The sequence below is a fragment of the Hippoglossus hippoglossus genome, chromosome 3, assembly GCF_009819705.1.
Source record: "Hippoglossus hippoglossus isolate fHipHip1 chromosome 3, fHipHip1.pri, whole genome shotgun sequence".
NCBI lineage: Eukaryota > Metazoa > Chordata > Actinopteri > Pleuronectiformes > Pleuronectidae > Hippoglossus > Hippoglossus hippoglossus.
This window is the reverse complement of record NC_047153.1, coordinates 28,625,376-28,648,472: the sequence shown is the minus strand read 5'-3', so window position 1 is coordinate 28,648,472 and position 23,097 is coordinate 28,625,376. Positions and strand designations below refer to the sequence as shown.

The 23,097-nt window shown below is 41.3% G+C and overlaps 1 protein-coding gene across 1 annotated transcript in view; it reads left to right on the top strand.

Annotated features, from left to right (window-relative positions):
- znf536 (zinc finger protein 536) overlaps positions 1 to 23,097 on the top strand; it is a 195,931-nt gene that overhangs the window by 15,680 nt on the left and 157,154 nt on the right. Inside the window, 1 exon segment of the mRNA XM_034578747.1 lies at positions 10,896 to 10,977. The gene's annotated coding sequence lies outside the window, so the exon portion shown is untranslated.

Genomic DNA, 23,097 nt, shown 5'->3' with positions numbered 1-23,097 from the left:
CTAATCAAATTTCATTTGATATAAACATTTCACTTGTTAAAGGGCAGGTAGATGTTGTCAGTGTTGTGTGAAAGAAAAAAAAAGTATTTTGATTGTACATTATTCATTACCAGCGTTTATAAATGGATTCTGAATGTCTTTAAGTCAGCAGCTGGATGGAGAGTCTAATGAAGTTTGCTGCACTTCTTGGTGTTAAAATCGTCTTTAATTGGTGAACGCTTTGTTGTGTTTCGCTTTAAAGCTGTGCTGAGGCGACCAGAAAAAAAACTTCTGATAACTATCTGAACAATAACAACAGCAGCAGCCGCAAATCATCGGCTCTGAAACATATTTCATTTACATACACCACAGGCCCCTTTTAAGGCGTCTACCTTTTTAATTCTTCCTCATATTTAACACTCAATACAAAACAATAAAAGCCTCAGATCTCTGTGTCTGTATCCTCGTTTACATCAAACCCCCCCCCACCGGCCCTCCACTCCACAGCCCCCCATCTGAAAGCATCCTCACTGGGAAGAAGATGAAAAGATTGTTTTGAGAAACTCAAAAGGAAATTTGACATTCTTTGGTTGCTTCTGAAACTTCCAATATTTTGCCGTAATTGCTTCATACACGTTATATATCTTCATTTGGGGGAATGGTGGAGATGAAGAACACGTCGGCTTCTTTCTTCCTGAATAAAAGGCAGCAGAACCCATCTGGTTGGGTGATCCACGGCTGGCCCTCTCGCGCTCATCGCTGAAATAATACTCCCTCTAATGACTCCCACATATTCTGAAATCTCCCTTTTGAAATTGGTCTTGGCAGATTATTTGCAGGTACTTGAGTTGCATCTGTTTGCAATTTTGCAAATGTGGAAGACTTTAAGGCTGGGCAGGGGCGGGTAGCGGGGAAGAGGCTATTTTAATCCCTGGGATAACACCGGCTGTCAGTGTGAATGGGCTTGGGCAGCGGCCTGCACCTCAACCCAAATTTTGATTTGTCTTTACCCTGGTGACATGATATGTTTCTCCAAACTGATGCAATTTTTTCCCTCATCCATAATTTGTAGCTGTCTATTTTAGGACCAGGAGAGGTTTTATTCTGGGCTGTTTTGTTGTAGTGCAGATGGTGTTTGCAGGTTAGTGTCGGAGCAGGAGGTCATACTGTGCACTGAGAATACAAAACGATCCAAACTGCAGTGTAACTGCTTTAGGTCAAGTCATAACAGATAATGAGTGTTGAAAAGTAATTAAGTACTTTAGTATTAGTAATAGTGGTGAGTTCTTGACTTAAATACAGATTTTGTACTTCATGGCACTTAAAGAAATATTTCACTCCACAATGTATTTAACAGCTCTTGTCATTGATGTTCTATAAAAACAATATATTGGCAACTTTGGTGATAATGAATTTTTCAGAATTTGAAAGTAATTGAGGGCTCCCTTATGTCTACTCATGAAAAGTTGACATTATGGAGATATGTAACTTTATAAGTAGGCAACCAAATTAATATTCAGCATTAAATGGTGTGATACATTTATTGAATGGATTACAGTCCTACAAATTAACCTACCCAAAAGCACATAAGCATTTGACTATTTGCAAAAATAATCTTTGAAGGTGTATAACTTTCTCAGGGGTGATTTTTTTGGCTTCAAGTTGTACTGTAAAAACTCCAGCTATGTTTGAAGATGTAAGTATATTCTGCATTGAATTATGATTTGTGTCTGAAAAAGTTCAACTACCTGCTAAGAAATGTTTAAAGTGACATCTACGCCTCCTCCCTCATTGAAAAATCCAAGAGCCCTGAATATGCTAATATGCTATTCTCAATGCAGGCTTCAGGTTTTCCACATCACACTTTACACTGTGAGTTTCCTGTTGCACGGGGATTAGCTCCCAGATGATCTGTGATGTCACAAATCTTGCTCCCGTGCTTTTAGGTGAGCACAGAGAAATTTTCCACTTTTTCAGCAGATGAACTGAGCTGTCATTCTGTGCAGTGACAGAACATCCAGGAGAGGTAACACTGACCAACACATTTTTGAGTGGAGGGAGCCTTTAAGTACATCTCACAGTTAATGGTCACTTTACTCAAGTAACGTTTTGAATACAGGACTTTAACATGTGACAGATTCAATTCTACAGTGTGGTATTGACACTTTTACTTAAGAATAGGATACAGATAATTCATCCACCACTGCAGATTAGTCGGATGCGTTGTGCATATTTCATATGTAGATGGCAGATTACGTGGCTCAGAAACCACAGGAGTTTGTCAGGTGTTTATATTGTCCAGTATAAAGTGCAGTGATCAGCAAAGCTAAACCAAAGCTGAAATGATTGTGACTTTAGTCCTTATTATTTCTACCATGTGGTGAGCAGCTGACCGGCTTAAGCCTCCCCCCTCTTTTCACCCCCCTCCTCCCTCCCTCCCCCGTTTTAAAACTGTAATAAGGTGCCCTATTGTCCTATGGCAGGGGTGTACCGGGGCCACAGCCGAGCCCACCCGGCAGACTGTAATTGCATAGGTGGTTACAATTACATTAATTACATATTTCATCAACAGTGTTTATGCAGCCACACGGTAAATGAAGAAGCCAAACTTTTAACTCTGCCTTTTGTTTTTGCGTTTCCCCACCCCTAACCCCTCTCTCTCTCTCTCTCTCTCTCTCTCTCTCTCTCTCTCTCTCTCTCTCTCTCTCTCTCTCTCTTCCCTGCTTTTTTTTCTTTCTTTCTTTTTTTTTTTTGTGGTTGTTTTAATAGGAGCGAGGGGAGGGGAGGTGCCAGAGGAGGAATTATGCTGAAAGTGTATGCCTTGCAACTTTTCCCCTCCCTGTTGGAAATGTTTATTTGAACAGTAAGCTCATGATTTGAATATTTGTAATCCATGCTTAAATTTACAGGCCAGATGAACTTTTTGGCACAGAATGGCAACCATAAGTAGGATTTTGAGAAAAGCTTTACAAAATTTTAAGCCATGTGCAAGGCTTATATAATTTAGAAGGGGGGGAAATATGCACAAATAAAACAGTCTCTGTCTTATTTACTTTACATGGGCAGAAAAACTGCATCATATGGCGTCTGATGTATATATGCATTAGCTATGTCTTTCTGAAGACAGAATCTAAAGCTAACAATCAGTTGTTTATGAATACTTCAAGGAATAAAATAGCCCCAGAGGCACAGGCACTTGAGTGGTTCTCCTGTGTTGGATGCAAATTAGTGTACTCCATATTGACTTGTGCTGGTGGGGATGCCACCCATCTTGTGGGCTGGAAGGTGGGTGGGTTGCCCCGGTGAGTTGCAGAGAGTGATGGAGAGAGAGAGGTCAGTGAGGCGGGCAGGAGACGAAAAGGAAGGCTTTCTTAAATGATGCTAATCAGTCCGGAGGGGCCTGGCCCTCTCTCCCTCATCAGCCTGCTGTAATTCAGATGTGCTGAGAACCTGGAATTAAACGTGTCACTGTGAGCACGCTCGTGCATGTGTTTGTCCGCCTCTGTTTGCCTGGTATCCACTTGTATTTGTGTGTGTGCATGTGTGTTTGTGTGCGTGCATGGGGTGTTTAGGGGTTAAGTAGAACCAAATTAGTCGATGGGAGAACTAACATCAGCAGTAGCTTTCTGTGTGGCTACTTCTTGGTGAATGTCAAGATGATTTAGCTGCTCTTCTGCTCGCCGTCTGTCTCTGAGCACTGGCCCTCCAATCACTGCTCTGGGCTGTCTGTTCTTTGGCCTTCCGTGCAACAAATGAATATTAAATCTGCACTGGGCAACTTCACACACTAGCAAGAGGTTACGGTCTGAAATATGAGGAATGTGAAGCGCTCAAGTTCTGCAAGGTAACATCAGTAAACCGTCTGATTGTGTAGTGTCTGCAGATGGTGGAGGAGCTGTATAGAGAACAGCTTCCTCTGTATTTATTTCCTCAAGTGCTTTATAAGTTTCATCAGTCAAATCTAAAATATATAGGGATTTTAGCAGCCACTGTATACACCAAGATGTAATCAAAATGATTTCAATAGCTCACTCAGACAACACTAGATCAGTGCGGACTAAGGCTATATATTTTTTTCTTCTTTGATTCTACCTGACTATATTCATAAAACAGATTTACACAGAACAGAGCATTCTACTATTGCAATGAAAGCATGCCATTTTGACAAAGGAAGAACTTTGCCTTATTAAATACAGTCTAAAGTGTAGAATTGTGATTTCAGTCAGGAAGTGATAGTGTAAAGAAAGAGTCTTAAGGAAAGGATGAATCTAATGCAGCATTCAATGTCAGTTTTTAATACTTTTAGGCATTATATTATGTCCTTTAACAAAAAATGATTGAGGTTGAGCGCGTCCCCGTGTTAGCTGACAAAGGTGTCTGTGTCGTCTTTCTTCCCAGCGAATGGTGGATGTGTGTAGTCTTGCTAACATATTGTGTGTGTGTGTGTGTGTGTGTGTGTGTGTGTGTGTGTGTGTGTGTGTGTGTGTGTGTGTGTGTGTGTCGAGAGAAGTGGTGGGGGGTGCAAGTGTGTGTGAGCACAGGGACGCCAGTTGGGCTAACAGCTGAATCATGGCTCAGCCGCTGCCCCTCGTAGTCCTTGGCAGTTAGCGGTGTGAAAAAGCCTTCTCTTTGAGGGCATTATATAGATTAATGTGCTGTGCCTCGGGCAGACACACACATACACACACGCGCACACACCTCGCGAGGGAGGGATCTGACCGCGTGTGTGTGTGTGTGTGTGTGTGTGTGTGTGTGTGTGTGTGTGTGTGTGTGTGTGTGTGTGTGTGTGTGTGTGTGTGTGTGTGTGTGTGTGTGTGTGTGTGTGTACAGAAGCGAATCAGAGGACTATAGCAGCACAGGATTGTTGAGATTTAAGTGTGTGTACATGTGAACATGTACACACACTTTGTGATTGTGTGCATATGTGTGTGTGGATGTGAGAAGGGACAGTTTGAGGGGGTGTCAACAAGGGACTAAGAGAAGGTACGCCACGCATGTGTGTGAGAGAAAGTAAAAGAGAGAAAAGACATTCAAATGTGTTCTTGGTGAAATTTTCAATGATTGCGAAGTTCACAGATATTAGACTGTATTCTCGCTTTATGCTTCACTAAACTGAGTCTGTATGAAACACAGTGGAATAAAAAGTCAAAGTCCCTTTTCACCTAATTTGCAGGTATTACGACAAAAATCTTTCTCCCAAAAATATATTTTTAGGTCGTCTGTGCAAGCAGCTTATTAAGACCTATAGTTGCATTTCATTGTTAGCGGACCTGTAGCACCTGTGCTAATTAAGACTAAAGATTAAGTCAGGTCATGTCTGCATTTGGAGGATGTTTGGGCTGAATGTGTTGTCAAAATGTGTAACTTTGACACAGGAGGCCTCTGTTCCTTTCTTGTTTTAAAACCAATAGTCCCCATTGTTTCTGCAAGCCACGATAGTTCCACAACTGTAACCACGTGTTTATTATTGTAACCATGAGGATGGACATCCTCTATCCTTAACTAAGAAAGTAATTACTGGAACCAAACCATGACCTTTCCCTAAACCTAACCAAATTGTTTGTGTGCCGAACCCAAACCAAAACTCCTGTATACCTACTACCATTTTTAGAGCTGCGACATTGAGTTGGATCAGAGGGTCCAGACAAATGAACTGTATGATGATTCAAGTTTGGGGACTTCCCCTCACTGCCTGTGTAGGAGAACCTATGGTGGCCTTCAGTTAAAGTAAAAATGAGAAAGGCTCCCTCTATAGCCAGTGTTTGGCTTGTCCCTACTGTAGAAACATGGTACAACGGCAGACTCCATGAAAGAGGACCACCTCCACTGCTCAAAAACTTAAATCACTCATCTGATCTTGATGAACGAATTATTGAAGTTGAACATCTTGATTGATGTACATTGTAAAATACAAAATAACGTAACAACAGTCAATGGAAACCAAAATCATCAACCCAGTGAGGGCTGGAATAAAAACCAAACCAAAATCAAAGTAAAAAGATTATATCACAGGCTGAACCAACTTGCCTGAATTTATCATGGCAACTCATGTGACTCAGTAGTGTGTATGGCCCCCGCGTGCCTATATGTACTCCTGACAACGTCTGGGCATTATGCTCCTGATAAGTCTGCGGATGGTGTCCTGGGGATCTCCTCCCAGATCAGGGCATCAGTGAGCTTGTGGACAGTCTGTGGCGGGACTTGGCGGCATGGGATGCACCGATACATAACGTCCCATAGGTGCTTAATTGGATTTAGGACAGGGGAACGTGAGGGCCAGTCAATGGCATCAATGCCTTTGTCATCCAGGAACTGCCTACACATTGGGCATTGTCCTGCACCTGAACCCAGGGCCCACTGAACCAGCGTAAGATCTGACAATCGCTCTGAGGATTTCATCCTGGTACCTAACAGCAGTCATGGTACCGTTGGCTATTCCATGGTGGTCTGTGTGACCCTCCAAGGATATGCCTCCCCAGACCATCACTGACCCAGCGCCAAACCGGTCATGTTGAATGATGGTACAGGCAGCATAACGTTCACCACAGCGTCTCCTGACTCTTTCACGCCTGTCACATGTGCTCAGTGTGAACCAGCTCTCATCTGTGAAGAGAATGGCGCGCCAGTGGCGGACATGCCAATTTTGGTGTTCTCATGCAAATGCCAATCGAGCTGCACTGTGCGGGGAGCACAGGTCCCACTAGAGGACGTCGGGCCCTCATGCCACCCTCATGGAATCTGTTTCTGACAGTTTGGTCAGGAACATGAACACCAGGAGCCTGCTAGAGGTCATTTTGTAGGGCTCTGGCAGTGCTCCTCCTGTTCCTCCTCGCATAAAGGAGCAGATACCGGTCCTGCTGCTCGGTTGATGCCCTTCTTCAGCCCTGCCCAGCTCTCCTTGCATAACTGCTGGTCTCATGGTATCTCCTCCATGCTCGTGAGACTGTGGTGGGAGACAAAGCAAACCTTCTTCTGCAGGTATGGATGTGCCATCCTGGAGAAGCTTGGCTACCTGTGCAACCTGATCGGGCTGCAGGGACCGCCTCATGCTACCAGTAGTGACAAGGACACTAGCAGAAGACAACACTAAGGAAGAATCAGTCAGGAAGGATAAGGAGAGAGCAGCTGTCTGTCGCCACCACATGCAAAACTATTCCCTTTTTGGGGGTTTTCTTGCTTTTACCTCTCCATTGCACCTGTTGTCACTTTCAGTTGCACCCAGCAGGTGAAATTGATTCACAATCACTTCTGCCTCCTAAATGGACAGATTTATATCCCTGAAGTTTCACTGACTTGGTGTTATACTGTGACTATTAAGTGTTCCCTTCATTTTTTTGAGCAGTGTGTAAATGGCTCATTCTAAGGTAATGAAAACAGAATGATACTTGGTTTTTGGATTACTAATGGAAACATCCTTGTGAATATTCTATCCCATTTCAATCAATAGATCTCTTTCAACACCTTGTTCCTTTAAGCCTGCTATTTATGAAGCACATATAATCTTAACTGAACACCAGGGTCTATATGGGCATCTGGGGTGTGTCGCTTTCTATCAAGGTATTTTTATGTGAATTAGAAGGGTGTTTATGACGCCTGGGTGACCTGACAGGTGCGTCTTGTGGCCCAGAGTCTCACTCTCTCTTCCCCCCGTCTTTCTTTTTATCCCACACTCTCTTGTCTCTCAACCGAATTAGCTCTTAGCTTAGCTGTTAAGATCAGGGTGTAGCCGAGCTGATATTCAGTATCACAACAAACACAAATGCCGCAGCTGCTGGACGCAAATGAAAATGGAAAAGTACATCTCCGTTCCAGCTGAAATTAAAGCAAAACACTTGTCGGTATAAACAGGATATTTAGAAGTTTTAATGCTCTCTCTTTTTCTCTTTTTATGCTGTTTTGGGTTGAATGGTTGCTCATATTTTTTAGGTTTCCCTCTTTTATTTCCCCCACTTTACCCCTTATCAGGATTTTAGCACATTCCTTTCAAGATTAGACACATCTGTTGTTTTGTGTATGTTTGAAAGTGTGTGCATGTGACCATGAGTTTGGCTTTGTGATTTCTCTGTACTGTAGTTGCACAGTTTTGGGACACAAACATCCAGTACATGCACATGAATGTGCACATATGTCCACATATATCTGAATATGCACATATGGTCCAGCCAGTGGTCTAAATAACCTACTTTTGTCTGACAACGGCATCAAGTCGTAGAGGTGCACATATGCAGAAAGCTATTTGGAAAGGCCTCCTCGTAGCTGTCAGCTTTTATTATGCGCTGAGGTGTCATGTTTGTTAGGAAGCTGAGTGCAGATGGCAGAGTGGAAGAAATGGATCACTAATTTTAACAATGATTAATGAACAGAGATGGAAAATGAATTACATTGGACTATTGGAGGCAAGGAATATTTTCTCTGAAAATGTTAACTTCGGCTGCCAGGCAGCCGGCCGTGTTGTGGGAGTATATTGAGGAGGGGGAGGGAATGTGTATGTGTGTGTATATGTGCATATGTGTGTGTTTGCTTGTATTGTGTGTGTGTGCGTGCACTAGGGTGCAATTTTTACCCAACATTTTATGTAGAATCAACACTTCACTGCTCTTGCCTATTACTTTACTGTTCGCCTGCTTAAACATTACTGGCTTTATACACATTGTAGCCCCACCACCCCCCACCCCTTTGTGTATTGCACTACCAGTTAAGGTACACACTGTTTAATAAGGTAAACAATGGAAAGGTTAGACTGTCTTAAAATGTTAGCTTTGACTCTACAGTGGGCCTTGATATCAAATCATAGATGTAGCAGATTTGATCAAGTGTCGGTAGCTTTTGCTCTCTTGGTATTTCACTGTATAAGCTATCTACTCTATATCTGCAGTATCTTGACACCTTTTTCATAACTCTTGATCAATAAAGTTTCATACTTTTTTAGAAAATAACTCTGCATCGTGTCTCGAAAATCAGCCTCAGAGAGTTTACGTTTTTTGAATGGACACCGGTGTCACAATTTTATAATTATGTTCATGCAAGTAAATAATATAACGAGTGTCAAACAACAGCATTACAATATTATATTGCAGAATATAAAGCAGCATGACATCCCTTGTTGCTTGTGATCCAAGCGGAGGAGTTCCTTGTTTTTTTCTCTCCTCACTTCTTATCTCTTCTTTCCTTTATAAATGAAAAAATAAAACCTTTGCCATGCCTGTATCTGCGTCTCTGCTGAGGTTTGACTGGTGGGTGGTTGGTGCAACATGGTTTAATAGGTAGATGTGAACTATTTTGAATTTAATTAAGGGCCTGATGAGAAAAACGTAATGGGAGAAAACACAGCAACTTCTAGCAACGCTGCGCATTTGCGTACATGTGAGAGTGCGAGAGAGAGAGAGAGAGAGAAATAAAGAGAGAGATAAAGAGTGAGAGAGAGAGAGAAAGAAAGAGAGAGAGATAAAGAGTGAGGGATAGAGAAAGAGAGAGAGAGAGAGAGAGAGAGAGAGAGAGAGAGATCTCAGGTTACAGCAGCATATGCTAAGCACTCAAAAACATACACAATGCCTTTGGTGAACAAGGTAGTTGGTATGCCCTTGGGAGCCAATTTAGATTGTGACTTAAGGCAACGTCGTGGCTTTGTGTGTGTGTGTGTGTGTGTGTGTGTGTGTGTTCTCTGTATGTGAGTGCGAGTCTTACTCTTGACGCTCCATTAAAACAGTAGTGGCGGGTAGATCTGGGTGGCCCTCCTGCAGACCCTCCACATCTGTGCGCCCCCCCCCCCCCCCGTCGCAGGACTGAGCCAGCTTCTCCATGCGTGGCTGCCTCTCCACATCCAGAATAGCCTGGAGAATTTGTTTGGATCTATTCTTATTTGCCAGTCTAAATTTCCGTGCGATGTGTGGCACTTTGTCATATCAGCGATTCACAGGAAAGAGCGCCACCTATTGAAACCCAAGAGAGAGAAAAGGAAATGATGTGACTGACAGGTGATGGTTATGGAATGATGATGGAAGTGCAGCAACAAGACAACATTTAGCATTTAGCACTTAAGACTGAGCGGAAATATATGCCAAGATCTTGCAGGTTACCTTATAAGCAAACTTCAACAGGTTTAAGCCAACATTTAAAATTTCACAAAAAAAAATGTAAATCGGGAGCAGTCTTGTCAGCTGCCTAGAAATAGATAAATGAGCCTTTTGAACTGAGAACAAAGCTTTACATCCTGTTCAGGTTTTCCACCTTGACTTAGTCAAAACCTTTTGCAGGATTTAAGAAATATAATTTCATGAATCGTAGCTCAAAAGTCAAAGCCAGTCGCTGTCAGTTTGCCTCCGACTCTCTGTGAGGCTTCAGCTCAAACGCCACTCACCAAGCTACATACTACTTTCAAGGGGAGTGGCAGTCTTTGACTTCACATACTTTCTGTTGGCTTGATTATTTTTCTGGTGTTAAGCGCAGAGGCTTCAAGGCTGGATCAGATAACAGCCTCTGCTGTGCTGCATAGGCACCACTCACAGCTTTCTGCTCATGAGAACAAGGCTGGCTGTTTTTTTAACATATTTAACTCATAAACATTGTGCATCCTAGTACGTGTCCAAGTACAACTCCCTGGTCTTCAGCTTCTATAACGTCAAATTAAAAAGTAATAATAAGAAGAAAAGAAATATTTTAAAAAAAGTATAAAGATTGACATACACAGGCAATTATAGTTCATATATCTGTTAGATTACTCATGGAGGTGTAAATGACATCACGTCCTCACTGGAAGTGGTGAGGAGAAATAAAGCTGTGGGGGGTTTGGGGGGGAAAGGGAAATCAGCACACAACATTTTTAATGGGTATTTTTCTTCTGTTGCCAGTGTTGCAAACTTGTCAAGCTTCAAATGCGGGTGACTGTGAATTTCCTGGTGTGTGTGCTTTGTTTACAGGCTCTGGTCGTCCCACCTTCTGTGGAGCTGTCGGCGCTCTTCCTGACATCCGGCATTCGTTGGAGAAGCGGCAGTCACGCAGGTACGATCACACCGATTGATCACAGGAAAGGGGAGGATATTAAAGGTGTCTGTCACACTTGCACACCCCTCGCACACATCTTTTGCTTTCATTTAAATCTGTGTTTATCCGGGGAAAGTCAATTGAGCCTGCACTTGTTAAGCAGTGCTGTTGCTTCTCAGTCACGCTGCCGAGACATGTTGGGAGCTGCCCATTACAGCGTCTGTTGGTGGGTCAGTGACTTTTAAAGTTAAAGACGAGAGTTCACGGTAATCACTTCCTCGTTTTCTTCCAGCCATGAAGTCTTCGGGCTTCCATCACACAATGCATTATTTGATGCTCACAAACTTTCATGGTGGGTGTAGGTTAAATTAATGTCACCATGTTGAACCGAACTTTGTAAATGGGCATTACCAATAGCCATGCTGTGACATACTTAAATGTGTGATAAAGATTCCATCAAGAAAATATTCACACCCCACTCTTGAATCCCATCGGGTTTAGGTCTCAACCTTTATACATTTAGAAATTTCAAGACCTGTGATCACCTTTTGTCAGCTAAAACACTACATTTTAGTGATATGTGATGCAACAGCTACGGACTACTTTTTCTTTCTTTTTGCTCCAAATACTGGATGTCCACATACAGAACTGTTGAGATTAAAATATTAATCTCATATTCATTTAAATTTAACTGCGAAATTCTCCTGAAACTGACATGATCAGCTCAAGCATTTCTCTAAAAGTTTGTTATTTTAATTGCAAACGTGAATCAGCTTTGCCATTTATTTTGGCCAGTAGAAAACTGGACTTGAATAGATGGGGAAATGCAGTTTTTATTTGTTTTTGTATGTGTATGAAAGAGATGCAGAGCGCAGTATATACCGACAAGCTTAGTTACCAGAAAACTGACTAAAAGTGTTTTTACATATTTCACCCTCCAGAACTGTACTACCATGACACTTTACACATACAGGATAACATTATGAAAGTCTCTCCTCTTACATATATATATATATATATTATATATAAATATATATTTATGTTATTGTTTTAACGATAAACCATCTTAAACAAATGAACAGCCTAAAAAAATAAATACTCAACTTACAACTGTCCTTTTCTGGTGGAATCCAACCATTCAAATATTATAGTAAAAGAGTAAGCGTCCCTGAAGTTACATTATCTATGGATAATTGTTATGTCCAGTTTACCTAAATAAATACTGGCAAGTTTAGGCATGTGTCGTTAGATTGGAGTAATCACCCAGCACCAGAGCTGCTCCCACTTATTGTTTTTTCACTTTTTGGATGATGCTAATGGCCTGAAGTATTAGCATGCACACTGGAAAGAAACGTAGTAACCCCCCCAAACCCCGCCCACACACACACACACAGACACACACACAGAGAAACACAGCCTGTCAAAAAGCCGCAACGGCGTCAGTTCCTCTCTGTGTAGCTCAAGGAGACGATTAGCAAACAGAAGTGACATGGTAAACAGGTGCAAGCCATTATTCCTGGAGCTGGAGGAGCGTGGCCACCCCATCTCTCATAGTGATGGGCTGTTGTATTGTGTGCACTATATGTGTGTCTATGTGTACGTCAGTGAGTGATGGGGGATCATAGGACGAGTACAAGCAAGGGATATGTCTGCTTTGTGAGGTTAGGATGCTTCATCCCACTAATCAGTACGTTGTGATCATCAACATCATCTCGGCCATTGTTGTCGTGCTCACACAACAGGAATTAGACTCAAGTCTCTCTTTCATTCTCAGGAATGTCACATTCGTCTTTGCTTTGCCTTAAATCTATACACGTCTCTCCAACATTTCTCCTCTTCCTTTCTTTCTCTCTCCAATAATTACTCATATACCCTCTTACTTATTTGTATTGTTTTAATTTGTAATAGACAATCATCCTGAGAGTTGGCTTCCTGAGAAACACAGAAAGAGACGAGGGGGTCAGGGCGGTTTGAAAAAATTGATTGCTTGTAAAGTGCTAATCAATTAAAACCTTTTCTCTCAAAGCTGGGAAATTCATGTTATAACATTTATTATAATTTTCAGAGCAGCAGGGTTTGAACATATACAGCACGGCAGCTTTCCTCTGCAGGACAAGCTGAGACAACCAGCCTGTCTGAATTATCACCCTGTATTCACATATGCCTCACTAAAGTGAGCAATGAAGACATATTAAACCACAAATGTTACATTCAGACTAAATTACTTTTTGATCATACTAGTTTTCCAGCTCCACACACAGATATTTTGTTTAATTACTTTAGTAATAATAATAATAATTGTTATTATCCATATATGAGGCTACACTTCTCCAGTCCAGCCATGTCTTGTTAATAGTGTGCTGTTTTGGAACATATTTTGCAGGCTGTAGTTTTATTAATCAAATATAGCATGGGTGAGTCATGTCGCTTTGGCTTGTGTCATATCGGAGGTATGTGCCACAGATTTTCCCTCATATTGGAAACAGAGCAAACACATGCTCCCTTTGACGTATTCTCACACCATTTCTCACACAAGGCACTTGCACACAAACTTACAGATGCATACACACACGCAGATGGCTAGTGCAGAAAGAGATTCACAAACAGACCTGCACACACACGGATGAGCATTTATGGAGACGCGCATAAACCCTTTACATACCAAACCTGCTGCTGAAGAAGGGGGCATGGGCAGTTGCTTCCAATAAATGTGAGTATAGTAGTGTAAAGTAAGTACATTTACTGATGCACTCTTCAAGGTCTCTATCAATATTTTGAGTGCAGGACATTAACGTTGAAAGAAGTATTTTTATATTGTGTTTACTGATCTGAATACTTCCAACGCTGAACTATAGAAATAGCAAATCCCTAAACATTTAAGTGCATTTAAAAAAGTTTGTGTTATAAATCTCGACCTAAAAGTAATAGGTCAATGGACACTGTCTTTCTTTCTGCCAGATACCATTAAAATGTTTTTATGCATTCCACGTAGTCTGGATTCTGATTCTATGTAGTGATTCCCTACATTTCCCAGAATTCCTTTTATAAGCCACCAGAGAAAGGGTGTGGACTTTTTCCTCATTTAAAGGGTGTTAAAACTATGTGACCATCTAATTTGTGAACATCAGGGTGTGTGTCTGATCACAGCTTTTATTCAGAAGCAACTTTTCCTCTGGTTGTGTTGTTAACACTATTATGGCTGCTCACATTGGAGAAAAAACTGTCACCTTCTCTTTCACGAATTATATATGTCACCACTGTCAAAGTATTTTATACTAAACACCGCCAAAACTTGACACTGATTTTTTTTAATTAATTTTTCCACATAAGGTGCAAGGGTGGCGGGTGGAGAGGGGTCAATATTCCCACAGTTTCCTCCTCAGTGTTGGGTTAAGATTGTGTCTGCTGTGTGGTACTCTACCCTGCTGATATAAATACAACATGATTGGCATCACAGCTCTCTCTCTCCCGCTCTGACAGCCTTCATTTGCTGGAGGAGTGGCAGACTTGGTGGGAGTTAATGATTATAATTATTTAGCTTTTTTTTTTACATTGTGGGATAATTATTTAAGAGGTTTGTGTAGTCATTGTTGTAATCAGTAAAGAGAGATTACAGAAAATCCGGATGCCAACAGATGGCACTTGGCTGTTGTCGTGGCTTCATGTTAAACCCAGTGCAGTGCACGCGGTGGCAGACAGGCCACAGTGAGGGGACGATAAAAAAGGGATCAAATTATAAAACAGTTGTTTCTTCATCATAAATCAATTCATCTTGTCATTCCATCCTGGAGAAGAGAATGAATCAAACGTAGTTAGGATTGTGTGTGTGTGTGCTCAACCCCAAACCAGCTATCCACTAACACAGGCATTTTCCCAAAGTGGTGGGGTTTTGGGGCGCAGTTAGAGTTGGTGGCGGACCTAAAAGAAAGCGTTTCAGCACAGCAGAGTATTTGACCAGAGAAGCTCAGACCCCGTGACTTTATCTATTAACACCACAGTGCACTGCCATGGTCGTTCACACGCAACCCAATTCACAAAGAAGGTCGGCGTTTGTTAGCTTTGCTCCTCCGGGACACCAGCTGCTTCAGCCACCTCCTGGCCTGTGAGCCGATGCCACTCTCACTTTCACGTCCACAGTCGCACATCATTTCAGTTTTTCTAGATCTGTGTCTATTTATGTGTTTCTTGATGAGTGAGAAAGAAACAGATACATACAAAGTGAGGTGAGGGCACTTGCTATCCAGGGTCGGGGAGCAGGGAGGAACACCAAGGCTGCTGGCCTACATTCCTGACTAATTGTATAATTGGAAAATCTCTCCAAATGAGCAAGCAAGCCCCCCTCCCACCACCACCACCAACCACATCCCCCCTACTCACTTAACAACCCCCCCATTCCCACACACACATGCACGCCCTTCAAAGCAAATCACAAAAGAGCATTTTGGGAATGATAATAATTTCAAAAAGCGTCGATTATTAATCCCACACACTACCATCCCTGGCAGCAGCAGCTAGTCTGGTTAGCACACACACACACACTCACATGCAAGACCACAAACACACACACATTATCTGGTAGTGTTGTACTCATGTCAAATTTAAATAAAGTTAAAGGAATGATGTCCAGTGGGAAAAAATGATTTGAAATTTTATTTGAATTTACTGAATTTATTTTCCCCATGAAAGCTAAAAGCTTGATACAAAAAAAATGTGTAACACATTTAAAAGGCTCTTATTGATTAATACTGAGGGGGTGGGAAACATTAAAATAAGACTGGTATAATTAAAAGCAGCGGAGGCCTTAATATCTTGTTCCTGCCACATCTTTCAGATTCCACAGCCCCAAAGCAACACAGGCTTTCTCTTATGAATCTGATATCTCAAGTCTAAACCAAGATAATCCTGTGACGTCATCATAATATTATTCCACAGGCTGTATTGTACTTATAAAGTGAGTCCATTTAGTACAAACAAACAAAAAAAACACCTAACAAATGTAACCTCTCTTATTTTCATAAATGAATATTGTAAAAAATAATATTATGCACAATAGGGGATGACCTACCTGTGTACTGTGTTAGCGCTCATATTTTACTTTTAGCACTGGAGCTCATGGTCAAATTGGATTTCATGATTTATGGTCCCTGCCACGTGCCGTTCATTTCCATGGCTACAGAGGGACGGGCGGGTGGAGATGATTTCTGAGGTCGACAGTGGTGTCTAACAGGATTGCGGGGTGCTGTTAAAACGAAGCCGTTAATTAATGCTATTGATTAGCAAAAAAAAAAAAGGCAAATGTGATTTGCATACAGCCCAAGTGATCAATGCATTAACCGATTTTTTTTTCTCCCCCTCTGAAATCTGATTTCCTGAGTTTTCAAAGTGAGAGAGAGTTCAGACTAATGTGGATCGATTGGGCTTTTCTCAGACAAGAATACAAAGCATTTTATTAGCCAGTGAAGGGTGAAACATACCAGGACAGTACACACAGTTTGAAGTTGGATTATGTACGTGTGTCTCACTTCGAGAAAAAAAGACGACCGTAACATATTTGTTCAAACTGATATCACCATTGTCATATTCCCCCCTTTACACAGTGTAAAGAAAACAGAGGTGATACATCTGCCGGCCCAAACAAAAGTTTTCTAAAAGTCAATAATGTAAAAATAACATCAATGACAATAACAGGGACATGAAAATCAAAAAAACAAGAGGTGTTAATAAAGCAATATGTTGTTTTTTCCCCCCTCTCCTTCCTTTCCCTCTCTGTCAAGAGCAGCTTATTATAGCGTATTGATTTATAAAGCTTTAAATGTGATCCTCCATGTCGAAGTCAAGGGCAGGGATTGAAAGAGAAAGAGAGAGAAGAAGAGAGGGAGGGAGGGAGGGAGGAAAGAAAAAGAGAGGGGAGAAAAAAGAAAGAAACACTAAAATGAAGGGAAAAAGGCGTCTGGAGACGGATAGAGATAGAAAGAGTGCCCACGACATGGGGAAGTGGCAGCAAGGCATTTTCAGAGCCGCTGTGGAACACAAAAGGGTAATTGTTTTAGCCCAGATGTTGCATTCGCACAACAAGCAGGATACAATGTTCCTACTGAGCTGATGAGCCCAATCAGTGAAATGATTAAAAATTGATTTTGTCCCTGTAATTACAGTATGTAAACTACTTAGCCGGGATTGCAAAGGAAGTGATTTTCTAATTACGTATATACTCTGGTGTCTAATGATTGGTTTTTTGAAGTAATGAAGAGAGGGTCCTAACGACTCCACTGTGTTCTGTTGTTGAAGGGAGAAGGCAAGAGAAGGGGTGTGGGGTTGTGTTGGTGGGGCATTGGGGGTGGGGGTGGTGGTGCGGGTGAGAGAGAGCATCGTTAGGGCAAGACAGCAGGCTCGGATACAGAAGGGGGATGAAAATTGAATTTTTGCCAGCCACTGCTAGCACGCTAACACGGGGGCCCTGTGTTCGTTTGCATGGGATCTGGAAGCTAAATGGAGGCTGTGACTTCTCATGGGGGTCGCCAGGCCTTAACCAGCCCTGGCAATCTGGACCCTGCAATTAAAACCTCACGGGGGTTAGTGATTCAGGACATTACACATGCACAGGGGAATTAACACTTGTGCAGGCCACAGGCACACAGAAATAAGCATGTAGCTAGACCCTTCTGCTCTGTATATATTTCACCAAGCTTCATATGGAACTTTCTAAGCCACAACTGAAATAAATTCACAACAAAGCAGCAGTTTGACATGTGTGACCTTTAATAGATTATGTAAAGTGATGATCTTATTTTAATATATTGTTTTTGTGTCCGTTTGAGGCTATATCATTTTAATTGCACTGGTTATTAGCGAAGACTGTAAATGGACTGCAGTTATATTGCGCTTTTCCATTCTTAACGACTACTCAGTCAAAGTGCCTTACACATGGGTCACATTCACACACACATTCATACAGCACTTGTATGTATGTAGTGGTTATTTCTAACATATAGTTCACTTAATGATGACAGTCTGATCAGGGGCAATTTGAGTTTTCATCCTAAGTCACAGCTGATAGGGGAGGCCTGTCCTTGAGACAAAAAGAAAAGAAGGATGCTGAAATCAGAGATTGCTTTACATTTGGAAACCAAGTCAAACAGCAAGGAGATCAAGACTCATGAGTCACAAATTAGTGAGGGCACAGTTCTCTTGAAAACCTCCAGGACTGCAAGGTGAAGCATCTCAAACTCTGCTCTCTGAGAAAAGTAAAGCAAATCCAAGAAAATCTGGATCTGGATATTGAGACAACCTTCTGCAAAAAAAAGAAACTGCGGTAGCCAAATGTCCAAATAGTTAATACTTTGTTCACACTGAAGTTTCAATAATCATTTTCAATGGGGGATAATCAATTTGAATTTTAGAACTCTTTTAGAAAAGAGCCCTGACTGGTTGTGGGACATTGATAAGTTGTGATCAGGTGGAATCAGAGGATAACCTTTGGCAAATATTAATTTGAAGGCGGAGAGGGAGCACTGATCAATGATAGTCCAAAATACACATTATGATAAACTTACATTAGTTCACTGGACTGGCTGGACAGTCTGGAATGTGGAGAGCAGACAAGAAATATAACTGGACTTTAACTTTGATATCTTCTCTAAATAAAACACGCTGTGAAGACCGAACAGTGTTTTTCTTCTTTTTGTTAAGAGTTTGAAATTGATTAAATCAGAGTCCTTGACAAATATCTGGAAATAATATTAGTCATTTTAAAATATTTGGCTTAAACCTTATTTATTATATAGTGAATGTCATTCTGTTATCATTTCTGTATCAGACATACGGTTTATCAGAGTGTGTGTGACGGTGAGGATGAGTGACAGAGGATGATGACAAGACAATTTGTCCGAATCATCGAATTAATCAACATTTATTTGTGCTTGTTTTATTTTCTTATTTTCTAATTTAATCTCACCACTCGTTATACATCAAAAACCTTTTTAAGAGCATCAGCGTTCATGATAAAAAAGAAATAAATCATCTTAGCCTTAAGATGGTTATGTCATCTTAAGGCTGGCGCACACAAGTGGGTACTGCTTGAAGCATCCTTTTTCCTCTTGTTTTCATCTGTTACCTCCTCTTTTCTCATAAACAACAACTTGTTGAGGGGTCAAAGATCAAACCTTTTGACCCAAGTAATAAAATAGAATCAACCATTAAGTTTGGCACACAGTGTTATTGTGATGAGGCACAGAGACAACCAAGGAGTCACTCTATCAGGCAGGGAATATAGAGATAAACTTACAGGGTTGCAGAGCACATAAAGAGCACATAAATCATACCGCACAGAATGAGTCGCTGCCTCAGCCACGGCTTTGCTCTCCTTCTGTGCTCTTAACATATCTAACAGAGCTGAACACATTTCTCTTATCTTCTGTTCAATATTCAATATTTAATTATGACTTTATTCATTTATTTTTTAAAATAATTCTTCTGCAGAAATAAAAGGATGTGAGTTAAGCCTCTGATTATTGGGAGGGAAAGATCTGTGGTTTTTCGTTCCTCTGGAACATTAATAAGTGACAGAAAGCTAGATTAAGAAAGCTGGGATGCAGCTAGAAGGAAAAACGACAAAGCTTTGAAATGCTGCCAGTATCACCAACTGTACTCTTCTGACACAGCTGATTGTAAGAGAAGTCGGCGCAGCCAGCGTATGCCTTTAATAATGCATTTACTTAGGCTATGATCTATCATTTTGTACCTTTTGACATGCGATATTGAAATTTAATATTGCATCAATACAAATGATGTATTGCCAGTCGTCGGGAGAAAGGATCTGGATTGCAAAAAGATCTCTCTGAATGCATTTCACTCCTCTCTCTCTTTTCTTTTCCAAAGCTTCTTTGTACTCGAGTAGGAAGGCATAAGAGAAACATCTGTCTTATCCCTCCACCCCTTTACTCCCAGCTTTGATATGTGTGTTTAAAAATATGACAAGTCAAAATGCTCAGGGAGAAAGTCTTCTGCTCAAACCAGAGTCAAAAGAGGCTTGGAAAGAGAAAAAAAGTGGGGGTCGGGGGGAAATGGAAGTAAGAAGCAGAGGGGAACATGACAGCAGTGGCTGAGGGAGACGTCACGCACTGTAGAGATCTTTGACATGACTCTTTAGTGTGGTGAAATCCCACAGGCGATATTTGGGCTATGAGGGGAGCGTTAGGTGAAGGGAACCAAAGGCTGCTGTTGCAGTGTCAGTCTAGCCTGTCTGCTCAGTGAGATAGGGCTGCACCGATAGCAGCGCCGGCTGATGTCAGTCTCAAGTTGGTTTTTAACATGTCAAAAAGATCTCCGCACCCTACACCTTGCCACAAAGGGAAACACACACATACATATATAGATAAAGTAATAAATGATAATAATGACAATTAAAATTAAGTGGATTTTTACATATAGGTGATCAAGGACTTCATCAATATTTCCTGTGTTGCCCAATGAAAGAAGCCGTCAATGTCGTTCAAGATCAGTCATCACACTGGATACAGTAATTGTTATAACACAACATTTTTATTGACAGTGAAGCAAAATGTATAAATGGGTTTGAACTTTGCGAGAGATGCTGTGATCGTGTGGCAGATGCAGCGGGTATGAGGGTACTCTCATAACTGCAAATAGTTTTCTTAACCTGAGTCATAGTGAAGACGCATATAAAATATGCGGTAGTGGCACTGAACCATACCAGGCCATGATAACCTTGATTTAGTTTTTCTCTAGTGTTTGTCAGTGTTGAGCCCTATCTATCAGTCCGTCCAGGGCTGATGCTGCTTTGGTGTTACCTCCTTTACATTGATAGATTTTGCCTTTACGAGGTTTAGTCTTGTAATCTTTTTTTATTAGATCATCACTCTAGTAAACCATCCAATGAGAACACACTGTACTTGACAACTGTTCCCTGCACCAATCACCCAGCCGAAGGAAACGTTTGATGCGTTGAGATGATGATGACGCCAACAATCACGGCTTCATATTCCATTTTCACAGGGCAGTGCTTGACCACCTCTGAGCTCCTGAACACTGTTAAACAAGGTGGTGTAGACCTTAACATAGCATGATAATGATTTACCTGTTGCATCAGTGTGCTTTTTAGTGCAGTATTTCACAGTCGCTGGGTTTGAATTTATCCATTCAGGTGCAATATTGGTTAATGCAAGTGTTTCAATGACAAGCATCAATTAATGTTGTTTTTCAGGTCAATTTTACCCCAAATTCTATGTTATTTTGAATATCTTAGGTTTTCCGCTTTACAATGTATTGCTGCCCAATATTTTGAAGATACCCTTTCAAAACTTTTAGAGTTTAGTGGGACGTTTCATACAGCTAAACCAATAATGACATGATTGAACTCTCTTTATATCTAACAGAATTCTGCTGACATTAGGTTATCTCAATTATGTTAAAGATCTGAAGTTCTTCCTGCTTGAGAGCTCAACAAAACTGCTGCAGACTTGCTTGGTGTGAATGTATCCTAACACCACCTCATCACCATCCACTGACTGCCCATGTCACGTTCTTTGGAAAATGGGGGGAAAAAAGGCTTGTGATGGGCTTGATGATTGCAGATGACGGTGTTGATGATGATAGTGATGCTGTCAGTGGCGGCGATGATTACGACGATGCTGAGGGTGGCCATTATAGTGATACTAGTGAATTAATACATATTCAGCTAAGATACACCTAACTTTCACAGCTCTGACACGTTTTCTCTGTAGGCGTGAAATACATTTCAACAGACAGATCAAAATGAGCGTGTGTCATATCGATGACTTGGCATCCACTACGACATCTTTTCACGCGACTCTGAGTGAATCAGAGAAGTTGACCTGTTATTATGTCTGCTTGTGTCACTCTTGTTCCAGAGACCTGATTCATTAACACCACGTTTGTCTCAAGTATATTTGCATTTCTACCGCTGATATACGGATGTCAATTGAACGGGGGAGGGAATAAACAGTTGAGGTGACGATGCCTGCATGGATTTGGGGTCTATTTACAGCTCCTCTCTGATACCTTCATGGCCCGCTCTGCGAAAACAACACTTGACAATAATTTCCGGTGAGGTTGTCTGCTTGATTTACTGATTACATTTAAAAATGTAAATTTTCAAAGAATCTGTAGTGTAAAGTCAGTACAGTGTTGGTAATTTCTGCATGGCCTCCAAGCATGGTGACCTTTATGTTGCCCTGACACTGCTCCGAACATCTAGGAAGTCTGACGTGTACGGGTATGTTAACAGTGGGGAACAAAGACACAGCGAGAGAGAGAATTGGATGCACTTGGGAGGTGCCATGGGTTGCATTGTGTCTTGGAGAGTTCCCCCGCTCTCTGCCTTATGTCAAGGCATTATTATTTCACCTGCCAAGGTCCCGACCTGACACACAGGATCTCCCTTTCTGGTACTTTACAGAAAACTGGCTTTGATAAAAGAGTCATAAAGCTTTGGAAATGCTCACCACCTGACAAATTACAACATCACTGACATTGTTAAAATGATTGATTGAATCACTAAGAAAACAATTACAGATATTTTCTATGATTTTTGACTGAATATCTTTGGATTGTTGGTTGGACAAAAGCAGCAATTTGAAATTTGTTAACATCTTTTGAGGCACATAAAAATGGATCTGGACATTTAGAAACACAATACCAACAAAGCAGTCAATGAAAGTATAAATGTCACATTGGGCTCTTTGAAATTTCATTTTTTTTAAATGTACGAAACAGTTCATTTATCAATCAAAGATATTCACAGATGATTGGTGGCAATAAATGAATTGTTACTTTCAGCTCTTGCAGTGCAGTGTGAGATTGGGAATCGACTGAAGTTCCTTCATGGTGTCACTTAGTCTCTTCATATTACCAATAATATAATACCCAGGAAGGTTTCCTGGTTTTCTCGGTGGCTGTTGTTCACGTTCTTGGCTGCTGCTTCAGTCACATTAAAGCTCTGCTTGTTTGCGACTCTGTCTAGTCCTTAATCTTTCCTTATCTTGTCCCCTCTTAGTTCCTTCCTCCCTGCTTTTCTTCCTCTTGCCTCAGTGGTGCATTCGGCAGGTCAACACCTCAGCGGGTGGGGCACTGTGGGCCAGGTGACCTTTGTCGGTCATT